Raw genomic sequence first — 15,578 nt, forward strand, 5'->3', positions numbered from 1 at the left:
AGTGTGCAGAGACCGTGCAGCTCCAGCCCTCCTTTCCCCCTCCTTGAAAAAAGGTTCTCTGCTGTGTACAGCGATCACTTCACTTCCAGTGTGTGCGATGGATGCCAGAGGGTCTGACAGCAGGGGAAATAAAGGCTGCTGTAAGTAGAGACCATTGAAATTACTGTAAATGTTCACTGTCTCCCCCCCCCCCCCCCCCCTAGAAAACAAATGTCCTAACTTCTTAAGATATACCTAGGGGGCTTTTTACCAATCCCCATCCTCTCTTTGTTGAGATACCTTCTGCTCTCACACTGTGATTCTAATGCTCTTGCTCTGCCTCTGTCCACTCTGTGAGCTTCTATTCAGCTGTGTACAGCAGCCACGGCCCTATGTGAGCTTTCTCCAGCCCCCTGTAGTCCAGCTCCTTGATCGCTGTACAGCCTGTACTTTCGCAGTTTGGCACTATAAATTCCCTAAATGGCCCTGTCGTGATTCACTGGGGCCAATTGCACATAGCTGGGAGTGTTCTGCACGTGCCCAATTTGTGCAACATTATTTGCGCAGAACTTTCCCAGCCATGGGATTTAGATTCTAGGGTGTATGTGGCCAGCCTGGGACCACACATGTGCAGTGGCGCAACACTGGGCTCAATCAAAGACTCCACTGCAGGAGAATAGAGGGGATCAGGAGGGCGGCGATTAAGCAGATGGCTTCAAGGTGGCTGGAGGAAACCCCAGGTAAGTATAAAACCTTATACTTTATCTCAGGTTTCCTTTAACCTCCTTGGCTGTAATCCCGAGCTGAGCTCGGGCTATGCTGCCGCGGAGGATTGCTCTAGCCCTGCTGGGCCGATTTGCATAATTTTTTTTTCAAACACTTTGCTAGCTGCGTGTTTGTTCCGATCGCCGCCGATCCGCCGCTACCCGACATGAAAGAAGGCCCCCCCAGCAGACCCCTTATTCAGAAAGGGATTTCCTGTTGGGATTATGCGCTGGCGGCGATCAGAGGGGCTGGGCGGACGCCGCAGGGAGGGGGGGAGCATGTAGCTAGCGCTAGGGTAGCTACGTGCTAAAAAAAAAAAAAAAAAAAAAAAAAAAGTTGCAAAAAAAACAACCTCCCGCGGCCGTGCGCCGCAAATAATTAGAACGGCAAGGAGGTTAAAGTATACCTGAGACAGGATAAAAGTTCTATTTTACTAACCTGGTGCTTCTTCCATTCCCTCGTAGCCTTACGGTCCCTTGGTTTCTCCTTATCTGTTACATTGTGCCGCTGTCCCCATCCACAAGCTTGCCCACTAGACCAGTTGTGGGCTACTGCGTATGTGCGGCCCTGGCCATGCACCTCCTCAGTTGTGCTCCTGTGTACGGGAGCATTCTGCGCATGAGTAGAATGCTGCCAGCCATTGGAGTACGATCAAGGAAGTGTGTAGCTTTGGCTGTGCATATGCAGAACCCCACGACTGGCGTTTTTTTCAGAGGGAAATAGCATTAATGTTGGGGGCGGTTGGTGACATTGGGCCTAGGGTGGAAAAAAGTACAAATCCGGCCCTGTGGGTTTTGAGGGAGCGTTTAAAGATTTCAAAGACGGGAGAGTGGCGGATGTGTTGTGGAAGGGCATTCCAGAGGAGGGGTGAGTCACGTGAGAAGTCTTGTACACGTGAATGTGAGGAGGTAATTGTAGAAGAGGATAAAAGAAGCTCGTGTGCAGATCTGAGATTGCGGTTGGGTTGGTATCTGGAGACTAGTGAGGAGATGTACAGGGGAGAGAGATTGTGGAGAGATTTGTAGGTTAGGGTTAAGAGTTTGAACTGAATCATTTTAATTGGTAGCCAGTGAAGAGCTTGACAGAGAGGAGCAGCAGAGGAAGAGCGAGAGGAGAGATGAATAAGTCGAGCAGCAGAGTTCAGTACAGAATTGAGCAGTGCTAGTCTGTTAGTTGGAAGTCCACCAAGCAATATATTGCAATAGTCCAATCGAGATATAATAAGAGCATGCACTAACATTTTGGTTGTGTCATGGGAGAGAAAAGGTCGGATGCGTGCTATGTTTTTGAGTTGGAGATGGCAGGAGCTACTGGCACAGTGGCAGCTGCTATTCAATGGCGGTTACTGCTGCTGGCCTAGTAGCAGCTGCTAATCAGTGGCTTCTACTGCTACAGAGGTGTCTGATAACCTACAGGTGGATGAAAGGGGGAGACAAAGTGGAAATTCAAGGTGGCATGAGGCATCACAACTAAAGCCTGCAGGCCACTTAGAATTAACAACTGCAGAGAACTTTGAGGGCCAGCAGGAAAGGCTTGGCAGGCTGCATTTAGCCCCCGGCCACACATTGGACATTCCTGACCTAGACGATGTGTTGTGCAAGCACAGAGATAAAGCAGCTTCAGCACAAAGAACTGTTATTGACAACCTTAAAGAAATTCAGTTGGTTGATAAATATGAAAAAAAGCAAGCTTCAACCAACACAGAAACCGATTTTTCTGGATGCCCAGATGGATACAGTACAGAATTCAATCAGTCTATCGTCGTACAAAGTGCAGAGAATAGTAGCAAGAATCACAAAAGCACAGAAGTCTATAGCCATTCCAGCCAAACAATGTCTAGCAATTATTGGAATGCTCGCTGCAGTGATACCAATGGTAAAACGGGTGAAGTGGAACTTTTTTCCAGAGAGGATTTCTAGTGCAATGGACCGATTACCAGCAAATGATACGCATTCTGCCTTATATGAACAAAGAGTTATCATGGTGGAAACATCTAGCAAATCTAAACACCCATCACAATATCCAGCAGAAAGATTCAATGATAATAGTCACAGATGCGTGTCAGTGGGGCTGGTGAGCCCATATAAACAAGTAAATCGATCAAGGTAAGTGAAGCATACAAATGCAAGAGACGTCATCTAACATATTCGAATTGAGAGCAGCATTCAAAGAACTACTCCATTTCTCAACTTGGCTCAGGAGCAAAGCAGTAACCCTAAAAATGGACAATGGATCTACAGTATGTGCGTATGTACAGAATCAGGGAGGTACTTTCCTGAGGGAGGCGACACCTATAATGACAAAGGCACCGAAGAAGTTGGCAACTCTTCAAACAGTACATATACCAGGGGTACACAACACAGCAGCAGTGCCAGCGCTACAAGTAAGGCAAAGGGGGCAATTGCCCTCAGGCCCCCGAGTCCCTGGGGGCTCCAGGCCCCCTTTGCCAGCCAGCCAAAATGTCCTTTGCCCCAGCCGTGGCAGCTGGCGGATGCTTTGGCTGGCTGCCACCTGCTCAGTGTGTGTGTGGTCCTGCGATGGCAGACCGATGATGCGAAGAGTCAGGGAGCCAAGCAGAAACTGGCGGCATCCTGGTCTCCATGGCTCCCTGGCTGTGCTGCTTGCAAGTGGACAGCCACAGCGCAGTGCTGCCCCATCATGTGATGCACACATGGATATCATGTCAGTGCGTCTATGCCTACAAAGAGAGAAGCGCGCCGATGCTGTTTCGGCTGCACCAGACAGAATCAACAGATGTGCCTGCCTGCGGCCTGACTGACTGTGGTGAGTCAATTGCTCACTCTACGCCCATAATCTACCAAGTACTAAAGAAAGTAACAGCAAAAAAGCAACAGTGCTGATAGCTCCACACTGGCCACGCAGTCCATGGTCCCCCCTTCTTAAACATTTGACAACAGAGCCCTCAATGTGCCTTCCTTGCCCGGAGCATCTTCTATTACAGGGAAGGGTGTATCATCCATACCCACAGACATTGAATTTAGTGGAAACTGAAAAACAGAGTCTATTGGAATTAGGCTGTTCAAACACTGTAATTGATACCTTGTTAAAATCAAGAACATTTTCAAAAAATACCACTTCTCACAGAACATGGCAAAGATTTATACAATTTATGGAAAAAAAAAGACATCTGCAGATCTACGGGAATTAAGTATCCTGGAATTTTTACAGCATGGAGAAGTGTGCCCATCAGACAGTACTGGCTGTACACTGCCTGATGCATCACACACTGAGATGCATTGCTGTGCAGCATACAAGTGTGCCCATCAGATAGTGCTGCCTGTACACTGCCTGATGTCCTGATGCATCACACACTGAGATGCATTGCTGTGCAGCATAGAAATGTGCCCATTAAATAGTGCTGCCTGTACACTGCCTGATGTCCTGATGCATCACACACTGAGATGCATTGCTGTGCAGCATAGAAGTGTGCCCATCAGACCGTGCTTCCTGTACACTACCTGATGTCCTGATGCATCACACAGACAGACGCATTGCTGAAATTAGCTTAGGAATGCAACAGAGAGCCCAGGCATACGTGTTTAAATGATTTGGCTGAATACTAGTTAAATCCTTGAGATTCATTGCATTACTTCCTGGCTTAAAACAAGAATGCTAAATGATTTCATTATCTTTATCTGAAAGCACGCTTCCTGCTGCCAAATATATCTGTGTTTGATGTCTTAAAGATTAAATATGTAATTCAACAGAATGCAGCGCTGTCTATAATGGTCACACTAATCACGATAGAAATGCATTATTATAGCTCTGCCCTATTTAGTTTTTCCTTCATTTTCAGCAATGTCCAGTAACTTGATCATCTGGAACTTAATTTGAAACGGACATATTAGACAGTCCTAGTTTAATGATATTGACATACTGACACTAATATTTATAAAAATATTGTGGTAACTGTCAAAATAGGCCAATCCCCTTTCACTATGATGTATCAGACAGATATCATTAAATATATACTCAAATATTCAAGTATAAACTAAGGTCACCATTTTAATCATTCTAACCATGTTACCAAAATAGTTTATTGCATGATAAACAAAACATTGAAAATTTTAGATAGACAATAAGAAGGATATTTTGGTATAAAACAGTATAGAAAATAACCATACAAAATTACCAGTTATACTATAGAAGGTGAACCTCAAAAGGGTCATACCCAATGTTCAGACCAATATTACAACCACACTCGTCCTTTATCCTGTACCTCATATTAGTAAATGTTCATCAAAGGATCCAAAGACAGTCCACAGTAGTCAGCCAGGTTAATTAATAATAGTGGTTCGGCTGGCTTGTACCCACCATTGGTCGTTCCTTCCGGCCACAGGGTCCAGGATAAAGCACCTCTGATTGGGTACAACGGGGGAAAAGAGGCGCCCTGGTAGGATAAAAGCGTCTAAAAGCAGCTTAAAAATGATAAATATTGTGAGGTAGCTTACCTCAATGACGAAATCTCTGTAAGTAATACAGAAGCTTTTTATTTAGCACAGGTTAAATAAAAATCTTTTGTATTACTTACAGAAATTTCGTCATTGAGGTAAGCTACCTCACAATATTTATCGTTTTTAAGCTGCTTTTAGACGCTTTTATCCTACCAGGGCGCCTCTTTTCCCCCGTTGTGCTAAATGTACTGGCTTATATATCCTGTCCAAGGGGTGGTGATAGACCACTGGTGGATTATTCCACAGTGGACCTCTGTCCCCCTTTTCTTCTAAGAGAGCGACCATCTCCTGGTTCTGGCTAGCACCACCCCAAGTGAAGTCAGGATTGTTGTCTCCACCTGCTTCCTGTGGTTGGTTGCCCCTCGCAACCCCCCTTTGTGAGTAGTGAGTAGTACAGTAGTACTGATTACTTAATCTTCATTGTGATTATTGAAGTATTGCACTACTGGGCTCCCATGCTTTTGTCTCCTGTGCCTTTTCCTACAGGGTGCTGAGCCACCCCCACCACAGTTCCTCTGATTGGGTAATGCTATGAATATATTGTACCATTTGACCTGCGGGCGATCTGATTACTGTTGGGGAATCTGAATATGTATATGTCTTGTGGAGGTAGAACATTGACAACTCCACTGAATTGCCATATTTCCGAAAAAGCAGAATAGGTTCTGCAAAACTGTACCAAAATTGTCTCAAATTATTATCATTCACTTTACTGAATGATAGTGGTATTTTCCACATGAAATGGTGATTAGGTTTATTGCATGGATCTTCTCTTTCATCACCTTTGTCATCCTTGTGTGAGTTCAGGTAGCTTTCCATGCTTAACAGGCTTACATCTATCCTCACTGCTATCTTCTGGCCAATTAAGGCCCATCGACTCTGCAGTAAAGATAAACCTGAGAGATTCTCATTGGACAAAGTTAGCATCTGCTTTTGAGCAACCTCCGTGGACAGAAACATTGAAATTAGGTTAAAATAAGTTTCCAGAAATTTGATTGCTTTAGAACAGGACCACAATGAATAGAAAGTATCGGTCTCTGTATTGCAAGCTTGCAACCTCTGATCATGGCCGTTTCTACGGCCGTGCGGGGCGTGCCACCGCCCGGGGCGCTGCTGGGAGGGGGGCGCTGTGATGGAGGGGGAGCCGCAGGGAGGGCAGCCCGACCTCTCCCTCCCTTCCTCTCCCCGGGCCGCCCTCCATGCGATCCCCCCTCGGACTGCAGAGTAATGCGCAGGGAAGCGCTGTGCATAACTACTCACCTCGCTGGCTCCAAGCGCTGCTCTCTCGCCGCCAGTCTCCTCTTTGCCTACACGCTGATACACACACACGCTGCTAAACAGGAAGCAGCGTGTGTGTCTATCAGCGTGTATGGAGAGATGAGACTAGCGGCGGGGACGCCTGCCTATCTAACCTATACTGTGGGCAACTATACTGGCTACCTATACTGGAGGCACCTACCTGGCTAACCTATACATGCATGCAGCTACATTTGAGTCGTCAGCAGGTGCTCGTCAGCCAATCAGGATGCACTGTCATACACCCTTTACCTGCCATACCACATCTAGCAGCCATTAGCATTCAGGTGGGAGGCTTCAGTTGGACGCAAATCGCAAGATTGCGTCGCTAGCAGGACCGCCCCGTGCAGGCATCCCTCCCACAGGGGTCCCTCCCTAACCGCTCACCTGTCCGCCATGCCCTAGAGCTGAAAAAAAAACGTTTAAAAAACACACGATGGGTTCGCACGATGGCCAGGGGCCCCGGACCTCTCTCACTGGCCGGGGCCCCAAGGCCAATGCGCGATACCTGGAGGGGAGTGCAGGTGGGCCTGGACCTCTCACACCCAGGCTCTGGACCTCTCACATCCAGAAAACCCACCAACACTGCCTCCATACTGAATTCTAAATTCGACACACACAAGCAATAGAGCACAGCAATACACAATCGTGTGTTTTTTAACGTTTTTTTTTTCAGCTCTAGGACATGGCGGACAGCGGTTAGGGAGGGACCCCTGTGGGAGGGATGCCTGCACGGGGCGGTCCTGCTAGCGACGCAATCTTGCGATTTGCGTCCAACTGAAGCCTCCCACCTGAATGCTAATGGCTGCTAGATGTGGTATGGCAGGTAAAGGGTGTATGACAGTGCATCCTGATTGGCTGACGAGCACCTGCTGATGACTCAAATGTAGCTGCATGCATGTATTGCTGTGTTCTATTGCTTGTGTGTGTCTAACCTATACCGGAGGCAACTATATTGGCTCACCTATGCCTGGCTACCTATACTGGGGGGACCTATAGCTGGCTACCTATACTGGGGTACCTATTCTGGGGGAATCTATACTGAGTGCAACTAGACCTGGCTAACCTACACTGCGGGCACCCATACCTTGCTTCGGGGGGGGGGGGGGGGGGGGGGGGGGGGCGCAATTTTTACACCCTCGCCCTGGGTGCATTTTAGCCTAGAAACTGCACTGCCTCTGATACACATTAGAAGCACGTAGGCCAAGTGCAAAATTAGATGAAATTGATATATTTCAAAAAAATGTTATTATGCAAATGTAAAAAATAGCCATTCCTTTCAATGGATTAGTCCAGGTGTTAAATGAGTAAGGCCTGGAACCCACTACAGAATGCTATCGCTAATCGCATTAGCTAGTGTTTTGTATGAGCGTTTTGTAAGAGATTTCATGAGCGTTTTCGGTAGCGATGTAAAAAAGTGTAATCGATTTGGCAGCGGTTGTGTAGCGATTAGCGTTTTTAATTTCTGATTGGTCCTTTCAACTTTAATTTTATTACAGTGTGCAGTAATGTAAAAACGCTAGCAAAATCGCTCTGTGTAGGTTTTGATGAGCGATTATGCCAGCGTTTATATACTTTACATTGCAGAAACGCTAACGCTAATGGATAACGCTCAAAAATGCTGCATGTCCTGCGTTTGCGATTTTGGTAATTGCAACTGCTCCAGTGGAATTTGGCTCATCCATTAACATTAGCTGAGCATTTAGGGAAATCGCTAGTGGTGTGAATTGCTCCCTAAATGCTCACCAAATCGCTCTAGTGGGGTCCAGCCCTGAGAAAGGCTCCTGTCCTGTGCAACTGTTTACGTTGGAAAGGTCTGAGGCTCTGCACATTCTTATAGCATCAGTATTCCAAACAGAGTATGCAGAGCACTGTTGCCATGGTTGCAGATAAGAATTCGTAAGTTTTTGGTAATTTTAGCCGGCTGCCGATTTAAATGGAACAGGGGTGCAGCTAAGGTTTTTGTGGCCCCAAGCGGACTGTAGGAAGTGGCCCTACGGCGAAAAATGAGTGTGGCTATCCCGCATAAGTGGGCGTGGCCATGACATGTGGGTGGAGCTGGAGGGCGGATTGGGGCGGGGCTGTTTGCGGGGAAAATGGATGTGGGGGTGATTGAGGCGCGCGCAGATGGATTTGGCCATGACATTGTATGGGCGGAGCTTAACCGTAGCACAGCAAATATAGCCAACTATGACCATTAAATAATAAATGCAGCAACAGTTACCCCAGACACCAAAAAATAAAAACGCAATTTGTGCAACATTTCAGCAGAAAACAAACGCAATTTGTGCAACATTTCCACAGAAAACAAACAGAATTTGGGCCACATTTCAGCAGAATTCAAACGCAATTTGGGCCACATTTCAGCAGAAATCAAACGCAATTAGGGCCACATTTCAGCAGAAATCAAACGCAATTTGGGCACATTTCAGCAGAAATCAAACGCAATTTGGGCCACATTTCAGCAAAAATCAAACGCAATTTGGGTACATTTTCAGCAGAAATCAAACGCAATTAGGGCACATTTTCAGCAGATATCAAACGCAATTATGGCACATTTTCAGCAGAAATCAAACGCAATTTGGGCACAGTTCAGCAGAAATCAAACGCAATTTGGGCACAGTTCAGCAGAAATCAAACGCAATTAGGGCACATTTTCAGCAGATATCAAACGCAATTAGGGCACATTTTCAGCAGAAATCAAACACAATTAGGGACCAGTTCAGCAGAAATCGAACGCAATTAGGGCACAGTTCAGCAGAAATCAAACACAATTAGGGAACAGTTCAGCAGAAATCAAACACAATTAGGGCACATTTTCAGAGCTGCAAAAAGAAAAGAATTTACTCACCTGGCAGTGGCACTGGCAGAAGTCTTCTCTCCCCGTCTTCTCTCCTGGCCGGCTCCTCAGGCGCGCAGTTCCCACGGAGCTCCCTCCCTCCTCCAATCTCCCGCACTGATTGAATCAGGGCTACGGGAAGATGGCCACCCGAAGCCCTGTACTGGAGGCATATAAATAGTCTCTAGAGCAGGGCCTCGGTGGCGGCCATCTTCCCGTAGCCCTGCCCTGCCCTGCTCTGCTCTGCCAGCCCCGCGGGGCTGCGGGGAAACAGTGACGTCACGCCGACGTCACTGAGCCGCCGAGGCCCCGACGATCTTGAGGCCCCAAGCGACCGCTTGGTTCGCTTTATGCCTCGAGGCGCCCCTGAAATGGAAAGCCAATTTTTAAGATTAAATTGCAAAAAGAAGTGTGTAGTACCTATATACATAGTTGTATAACAAAAGTAAGATCTCACTTTACACTTTTTATACAGGTACTCCTGTGACTGTCAGTATTCCGGTTATATGGTTAAAAAAAAAAAAAAAAGAGATGTGTGTCCATTAACTTTAAACTAGTTGTTGTCCCGTCAGTATATCTATGCCCCGCAGGACTTTATCTAAATTCCCAGGGGTGCAGCTATATACACCTCCCACCACGATTGCTGCTGCGCGCACTCCTGCTCACATTCTTGTCGCCACCTGTTGGTAGAGAGATCAGTAGTGCCATCAATGGTCGTCGACATCAATGAGATGCCTTGGCCTTTAATAAAATAAAAAAGTTACACATGCACGCATTGCTTCCAGTTAACATACTAACAGTACGCACAGGAAGATAAAGTGTGAGGACGTCTTGTGGCACCTACATACACTTTTTTTTTAAATAAAAATGTCATACATCTGCCATTAAAATTAACCTCTTACCTCCCCCACAGTGACCAGAATAAAACATTTGCATATATTAAAAAATTACATTTAAAAAAAAAACATACATAGTTACCTTAGGGACTCTATACGAAGGGTATATTACTGCAATATTTGCAAATAAGGGCTTGTAATTAGTGATGGACACAAAACTGAAAAAATAAATCTTTATTTCCAAATAAAATATTGTTGCCATACATTGTGATAGGGACATAATTTAAATGGTTTAATAACCGGGACTAATGAGCAAATACAATATGTGGGAATTAATTACAGCAGCATGTATTATTTTAACCACTTCACAGCTTCAGTACAGTATATCTACTTCCCTGCAGACTTCGTCTAACCGCCCAGGGGAGTAAATATACGTACTCCCGCTGCTACCACTGCTGTACGTACTCCCGCTTATTTGTGCGCTCGTTCATGTTGCCATCTGCCCGCCAGGAGATCAATGTATGGGAAAGCAATTCCTAATCATTGATCTAAGTCCCCGTAGCAATTATCGGCGCCGTTTATGAGAAGCTGCACGATCATTCTAATAATTAAAAGTTTCCCATCTTCAGTACACTTCCTGTAAGCATACATATTTTGCTTACAGGACGTATAAAAAAAAAGACTGAGGCCATCTTGTGGCCCCATAGTAAAACTACATCTAAAAGTATTTTTTTTAAATGCAAAGACCTGTTTTTACATTTTAAATTATCCCCTTACCTCCCACACTCCCCAATAGTTACCAACATTTATTTTTTTTGTAAAAAAATACAATGAAATAAATTTACAATTATAAAAAATGCATAAATAGTTTTCTTAGGGACTGAACTTTTTTAATATGTATGTCAAGATGGTATAATACTGTTACTTTATAAATTATGGGCTTTTTATTAATGATGGATGCAAAACTGAAAAAAAATGCATCTTTATTAGCTAATAAAATATTGGCGCCAGACATTGTGATAGGGACATCATTTAAATGGTGTAATAACCAGTACAAATGGGCACATATTACGGTAGCATGCATTATTTAAAAATTATAATGGCCGAAAACTGAAAAATAAGGATTTTTTTCCAATTTTTTCTTATTTTTCCATTAAAAAACATTTAGAATAAAATAATTCTTGGCATAATGTACCACCCAAAGTAAGCCTAATTAGTGATAAAAAAAAAAACATTTAACACATTTCATTCTGATAAGTAGAGATAAAGTTATTGGCAAATGAATAGAAGGAGCTGAAAGGTGAAAATTGCTTGGATGCTGAAGGGGTAAAACCCCTCAGTTGTGAAGTGGTTAAAACTATAAAGGCTGAAAACTGAGGAAAAAATGTTTTTTTATTTTCATTTTTTTATTATTAGTCCTGTTAAAACTCATTTAGAACAAAATAATTTGTAGACTAACATACCACCCAAAGAAAGCCTAATTGGTGGTGAAAAAAAACAACAAGATCTAGAACATTTTGTTGTGATAAGCACGTTATTGGTGAATGAAAGGGAGGAGCACTGAAAAAGGTGAAAATTGCTCTAGTACTTAACCACTTTTTCTACCGCTACAGTATATCTACATCCTCTGTGACCTCATCTAAGCCACGAGGATGTAGATATAAGTCATGTAGCTGAAGCACAGCTGTGCATGATTGGGCTTGCTCCTTTGCACACCTCCAGCACTATCTACTGCCGCACTAATTGGTGAAAGGGACTATATGTTCCCTGAGCCAATCAGACTGATTTTTACCATTAAAAATACTTTTATTTTCGTACTTCATAGTGCAAAATACACTCTGTAGCATTATTTCAGAATCAAATATCTTCACCATAAATTGTGATAAGTTTTGTGATAAACAGTAGAAATAGTTAAAAAAAATTGTTTTTTCTTTATCCACGATAGCGCTTTTTATTTTTAAACTGGAATTGGTAAAACTGAGAAATAATGGTTTTTTTCTATTTTTTTTCCTATTAACCTCCTTGGCGGTATGAAAAATACCGCCAGGAGGGAGCGCAGCAGTTTTTAAAAATTTTTTTTTTTTTTTAATCATGTAGCGAGCCGAGGGCTCGCTACATGATAGCCGCTGCTGAGCGGCATCCCCCCGCCCGCTTCGATCGCCTTCGGCGATCTCCGATCAGGAAATCCCGTTCATAGAACGGGATTTCCTGGAGGGCTTCCCCCGTCGCCATGGCGACGGGGCGGGATGACGTCACCGACGTCACTGACGTCGGGACGTCATTGGGAGTCCCGGGCCACCCCTCGGCGCTGCCTGGCACTGATTGGCCAGGCAGCGCTGGGGTCTGGAGGGGGAGGGGGGCCCGCGCCGCAGCAGATAGCGGCGATCGGGCAGGGGCCGGCGGCGATCAGAGTGCTGGCGCAGCTAGCAAAGTGCTAGCTGCGTCCAGCAAAACAAAAATTATGAAAATCGGCCCAGCAGGGCCTGAGCGGCACCCTCCGGCGGCTTACCCCGTGTCACACACGGGGTTACCGCCAAGGAGGTTAAAATGCATAGAAGACAAAATTGTTCGAGGGAAAAAAATGCCATACAATGAAAGCCTAGTTAGTATTGCAAAAAAATATATATATTTAAATTAGGTGTCATAAGTAGGAATAACGTTATTGCTGATTAAATAGGGACATAGCTAAGATGTCAAAACTGCTCTGGTCCATAAGGAGGAAACCAGGTCTGGATGCAAAGTGGTTAAGGGGTGAAACTCCTCAGAGTTCAACTAGTAAACATACTGAGCCTCTCTGTATTTTCATCCAGATAAATGAAAACCATACCACCATACTATACCCAATAATTACAGTGGTGGTTGCCCTAACAAGGAAGGCATACAAGCCCCTTTTAAAATGCTTTGTGAACCTCTAAGGACAAAAAAGAGCAGATAGAGATACCGGTGCGCTCTCTCAATCTAGTATTGTATTCTGGGACAAGTATATGGCTTATTTACTATAAAACATCCATATAAAATATAAAAAATACAGTTTTATAGATTCATGAAATAGTTATCAAAATTGTATACCATCCAAATTTCTTAGATAAGGAAAAAAAAGCACTTTTTAGCTCAAATACATTTGCCCAGCCACCAGCCGCACTCTCATCACGCCGCCAGCCGCACTCTTATCACGCCGCCAGCCGCACTCATCACGCCGCCAGCCACACTCTCATCACGCCGCCAGCCGCACACCCATCAAGCCGCCAGCCGCACCACCATCACGCCTCCAGCTGCACCCCCATCACAGCTCCAGCCAAACCCCCATCACGCTTCCAGCCGCACCCCCATCACGCCTCCAGCCGCACTCCCATCACGCCTCCAGCCGCACTCCCATCACGCCTCAAGTTGGGTCTTCACCCTGAAGTGGAAAAACTTCTCCAAAACTCTCTGTATGCGGTGATGCAGCATAGCAAGCCAGCCCCTGGTACTGTATTGCTATGCTGTATCACCAAATATTAAATAAAGCAATTGTTTGAGAAGATTTCCAACTTCAGGATCGCGTCCAAACTAAAATTTGTTGAGTGTATTCTTAATAGACTATTCCATTTGGTGTTTTTCTTTTATTGTCAATTTTTATTGAAATTTCAGGTATGAAAAAAACAAAAACATTACATGATGGGTTACAAACAAGCAAAAGAATCATAAACCGTCCCAAAAGGGATCCAATAAATGTTTGTAAACATCTCAAAATATCATAGGGTCTATGCAAGTAACAGTTTCTGGTGAAACATAACAGCTCATAGGGCAGCCTTAGAGTAGTTCAGCGAGAGCGCATACAATCCTAGTAGGGGTGATGTCATGTAAAGCAGTAGGTGAGGCAAGGGGCAGAACGGAGACTCAATAGACTTCATAAATCTTCACTCCAGGATTCGGCATCAGCCAACCACTATGTGGGTCCATGGAAGGAAAGAGTGTGTTTGAGAGGCCCTAGTATAGGAAAGGCACTTATATGGCGATAAGATCTGTAATGGTTGGACAAGGGAATGAAACTGGATATGAACATAAGGTAATCACCTAACTGAGCCAAAATAGACTCATGAGAAATAAAGGTTTCCATGTAGGGGTGGCCGAAAAAGAGATAGGAAGAAAAAGGAGAAAGAGAGAAAGGAGGGGGGTTGCTTGAAGCATTAAATTCAAGGTGGTAAAAGGTCTATTTCCAAGGCTTTGCTAATTTATTCAGTTCCTCCATTAGCATGAGTCAGACAGGGATTAGCTCGATTTCCAAAGGAATTCTTATGACAGGAAAGGCGGGGAGAACATATGATAATTCTCATATAGTGGGGGCCATTGCTTTTCAAAGATCTCATTTATCATCTAAAATCGCTTTCATTTTTTCATCCTATATAATAAAACCTAACTGTCCCTGCGTCATCCTGTCCCTTTGTCCGCGTTTCTATGCGTTAGCGCTACTGCGCATGTGCTGCACAGACAGCCGTTGGGACAGGAGCAGGACAAGGCTAGGGTGCCGGCGGGTGTGCGCGCATGCGCGCTGACATATGGCGGCAGTGACAGACCTAAAGCCCGTTAAAAAACAGGCTTAGGTCAACTAGTAGAACATAATGTCCTAGCTTATTGTTATGATCGCTTCTGCAGCGTTTACTGCTGACTGCACTGGTATTGCAAACCAAGCAGTTCTAATGTCATTACATGCATTTGCTTGCATAGTTTGGTTTGCACTTAAACTAGTTGCTGATTCCATCTGCAGTCGCTCTGAAGTTTATGACAGTTTAATATGCTTTTGTGTAAACAAACATTGTCTGCTGCAGTGGAGGGGCGGTCCCTTTCCTGCAGGCTGCATATCATTGTCTGCCTTTTCCTGCTATCAGCCTGTGATTAATTACCATTCACTTGTGTGGGAATCTGCAGGTCTGCTCCCATTGGATGACCTCAGTATAAAGAACTGCTTCCTGCAATGCCTCATGGGCTATCATAGTTTCAGACTCTATCTGTTACTCTGCTCGTGCCCCACCTCGTTCCTGGTCTGTGTGGACTGCGCTGACTCCTGCGAAGGGGTCAGCGAGTCCTCCTAGTTCTGCTCTTGTTCTAGAAGTTGCTACTTGCTTGTCTTGTGTCATATATTGGTTCATCGCCAATATATACGCATACTTGCGCATTTTGTTATTTTCCTTGTATTCGTGTTACGTTAATATATCAGTGTCGCTGATATATACGTACACGAACTGTTTATTTCCTGTGTTCAGTTAGTCAGTTTTCCAGCACGTTTTGGTAGTTTGCGCGTATCGTGAACACCCGTGCTGAGCTAGTTATCCTGTTCCTGGTCCTGTTTGTGGATTGCGTTAATCTCTGCGAAGAGATAGCGAATCCTTCTGAGTCCTGTTCCCTGTA

General features: G+C 44.8%; 2 long non-coding RNA genes across 2 annotated transcripts in view; one reads left to right on the top strand and one right to left on the bottom strand.

The window, feature by feature from the left end:
• LOC137527138 (uncharacterized) overlaps positions 1-15,578 on the bottom strand; it is a 127,816-nt gene that overhangs the window by 23,331 nt on the left and 88,907 nt on the right. The gene's annotated exons all lie outside the window — the stretch shown is intronic.
• The window catches only part of LOC137527139 (uncharacterized), a 42,261-nt gene continuing 26,777 nt past the window's right edge, over positions 95-15,578 (top strand). Inside the window, exon 1 of the long non-coding RNA XR_011023137.1 lies at positions 95-140. This is a non-coding gene — a long non-coding RNA (uncharacterized lncRNA). The remainder of the gene's footprint in view (positions 141-15,578) is intronic.

Source organism: Hyperolius riggenbachi, chromosome 8, assembly GCF_040937935.1.
Source record: "Hyperolius riggenbachi isolate aHypRig1 chromosome 8, aHypRig1.pri, whole genome shotgun sequence".
NCBI lineage: Eukaryota > Metazoa > Chordata > Amphibia > Anura > Hyperoliidae > Hyperolius > Hyperolius riggenbachi.